The sequence below is a fragment of the Belonocnema kinseyi genome, chromosome 10 (genome assembly GCF_010883055.1).
Source record: "Belonocnema kinseyi isolate 2016_QV_RU_SX_M_011 chromosome 10, B_treatae_v1, whole genome shotgun sequence".
In the NCBI taxonomy this organism is placed as follows: domain Eukaryota; kingdom Metazoa; phylum Arthropoda; class Insecta; order Hymenoptera; family Cynipidae; genus Belonocnema; species Belonocnema kinseyi.
Window position 1 is genome coordinate 107,901,234 of NC_046666.1, and position 3,329 is coordinate 107,904,562.

At 42.4% G+C, this 3,329-nt stretch overlaps 1 protein-coding gene across 1 annotated transcript in view; it reads left to right on the plus strand.

The window, feature by feature from the left end:
* The first annotated feature begins 2,959 nt into the window (after positions 1–2,959).
* Positions 2,960–3,329, plus strand: part of LOC117182208 (paired box protein Pax-5-like) — a 380,233-nt gene continuing 379,863 nt past the window's right edge. The window contains exon 1 of the mRNA XM_033375273.1: positions 2,960–3,050. The gene's annotated coding sequence lies outside the window, so the exon portion shown is untranslated. The remainder of the gene's footprint in view (positions 3,051–3,329) is intronic.

A 3,329-nucleotide genomic window follows, 5' to 3' on the forward strand; every position in this document is an offset into this window, starting at 1 on the left:
ATACTGTTTTACAACTGGCCTAGTACTGACAGTCGCCACTGGTGCAATACCGGCACAGGAGATCCGCCAACGGTTGGCGTGATACTGGGTCGACTACTGGCGCAGTACTGATACATATTACTGGTAAAATACTGACACAAGAGTTCCATCAACGCTAGACATCATACTGGTTTACAACTGTTCCCGTACTTACCTTCATTACTGATGTAATTTCGGCACAGGTGTTCCGCCAACGTTTGACGTGATACTGATATACTACTTTTGTAGTGCTGATACATATTACTGGTAAAATACTGAAACAGTTCAACGAACGGTTGGCATCATACTGGTTTAGAACTGACCCAGTACTGACCATCACCACCGGTGTAATATCGGCACTGAAATAAAAGTTTAACCAACAGTTGGCATCATACCCGCGTACCTCTGGCTGAGGAGTGATATACGTTACTGGTGAAATACTGACCGATGGTTCGCCCAGTATGGCAGAACGTTGGCTGCACGACTGGAACGGTACTATGCCAGTAGTACAAAAATAGACTTAAAAAAAACACGTCTATAAATGCTGTCAGGGTGTTTTGAAATGTCGAGAAATTGACTATACAATTAAGTTCCACCTTTATGAAAAATAATAAATGTTGCGAAAAAATTACATTGTATGTATGATTGTATGTCTTAATCGTTGCAGAATAGTCTAAAACACCTAAAAAGAAAAACATTACACGAAGGTTTAAGGAAACTTGTTATCAAAAAAATTATTGCGCAATGGGGTCAAGTTGAAATATTGTTGTTTTAACTTTTCTGAACTGTACCTTATGAGGATGGCTTTTTCACAGAGTTTCAACTTGTCGAATTAGCGCAATGGTTAGCACGTCCGACTGCTAGGCGATAGATTTAGGTATATAGATGTAGGTTCGAAACCCCGTAGCGTTAGAAATATTATTTGTAATTTAATGCGTAAAAGTGTAATATATGTATTCATTCTAAGCAGTGCCATTAACATGTATTGACAAAATACTAGCAGTCAATTATTATTATTTTTTTAAATACCTTTTTTGTTATATCTTTAGATTTATAGAAATAATGGGTGTTAAAATCAAACACATAGTTTGAAAATTATATTTTTGTAATTATTAATAATATTCGAACAGTATGCAGTCGTATGATGATGAATGGATGGTCTTTAAAATAATTAAATAATTTTTGATCATTTTCAAAATTAACTCCGGCATTTTCGTACGCCAGCGGTTTGCCAGTACTGACATAGCACAGGCAAAGTGCAAACAGCCAGTACTGGACGTACGCCAGCGGTTTGTCAGTACTATGCCAGTGCTGGCACGCCAGTAACGCCAAGATTGACAAGTCAGTACTTGCACAGTACTGGCCCAGTACATCTAGCCAGTACTGGAACTCCGACAGGCTGTTCTGGGCCCGTACTGGGCCGGTGGTGTATTTCCACCTGGACAGTGGGGTGTGAACTGTGTAGTGTTAATGTGCAATAAGTATACTGGAAAACACACAGGAAAATGTTCATGACATTTATAGTGCGTTCGTCAAGCAGAAGAAGCATTAGGAAAGACGTTTAATAGAGTGACAGAGAGAGAGAGCGCGAGAGCGCGAGAGAGGAATGGGAGGGAGCGAGTGATGGGGTAGTGGGTGGGGAGGTATTTAAGGTGGGAAGAAGAGGATGGGGCGCATCACTAACTGAAGTTGGAAGGAGACAGTGGGGCAAGAGTGACCCCGCCAACGCCCAAATGTTTTTGTCTACTGATAGCGGAAATCGCGCTTTTGTGGGGTGGGAAGGAAAGAACGAGAGAGGTGGTTGATGAAGCACACTGGCTTGAACGTAATTGAAGTGAGAGACCGAGAGACAGAGAGACAGAGGAACTAAGCGAGGTGGGGACTCAGTGAAGCGGAGGTGAAGCGCGACCGGCCCTCTCTGCGCGAGGGGCCCAGCTAGTCCAGTCCGGGACAGCACGCCTCTTGTTGCACGCTCCACGAGGTTCATGAGTGCAAGAAACAGGCAGCCTAGATACTCTTATCCCGAGACAAACTGTTCGGTACCTGTTTGATTTGCGCGATAGTTCTTCGCAATCTCAAGTACGGGTATACCAGATTTACTGGTTTGGACTGTTGCGTTACCCAAAATATAAATAAAAAAGTGGTCTTATCGTGGAAAATTAGTATCACTAGTGGTACCAGTGGCAAGGACGAACTTGGCAACACGCTTCGTGGACTGTGACTGCGCACCTAAGCGCATTCGCAATCGAATCGTGGTGTGTGACCAAAATGTAGCCAGACCTTCAGATGAGACCCTCAGCTGAAGGAATTTTGATACCGCAACAGTAAATTGTTATCGATTCGTTGATCCGTGTTGGACCAAAAACAAGAGAGAGAAAATAAAAATTGCAACTTGTACATCGCTACGAAATGAACGATATGGAGGGATTTCTGTAGTGATTAACGGCACAAATCCTATAATGCGCACCTGACCTGTGACTGTTTTTGAGTGAGAAACCCATGTCAATAATCTGCATTTCTGCAAGACCGTTTGTTTCGTAATTCTCTTCATCATTCAGCGAGCGCTACCTCTTATTCGTGCGTTATTACCTCCGTAAATGAAATCTTATTTTTTTATATTTATTGGGAAGTGCAGTGGTGTTTTATATTATATACAATTTCCAATTTTTATATTGACGGTATAGAAATCTTATTGGTTTCTCTGGAGAGTGCAAATTAAGAGAAGAAGCAAGCAACGGATAATTATTTAGTATCACGCGACCACTGTTTCCGGATTTCCTTGACGAGATGTGCCCAGTTTGAATCGGTACAGTTAGTTGCAAAATCGTTAACAAAACCGTGCTAAGATCGATAGTGACAAGGTGTTTACTGTGTGAGCTATCGATAAACGTACAGAACGAACGTGTTCTCAAGTGCAACGGACTTTTCGGCTAAAGTGTAAGGGTGTTTAGTGAGTTGATTTCAGCGACTTGGACGAGAGACTTCAACGACAGGCTAGAAAAGATCGTAGGAATACGCGCGGGAGCAATCAGGTAAGCCGATCTTGAATGGCGCTAGTTGCGTTAGCCTCGAGGCACCGCACCGTGGCATGCCAGAATGTTTACATTCGCCAATAACAGATAGGCGCATGTTAGCTGTAATGATAGACATGCTATGCGGAGCTAACTCTAATCACTAGTCGATCAGCTGAAAAAGGACGCAAAATTCGCAAGATACTGTTTCCAAACAGTACAAAGTGCATAAACGCTGCTCAACACGTGGTACTGACACAGGAGACCCAGTCGGAAATCTTATATATAGTTTATACATAG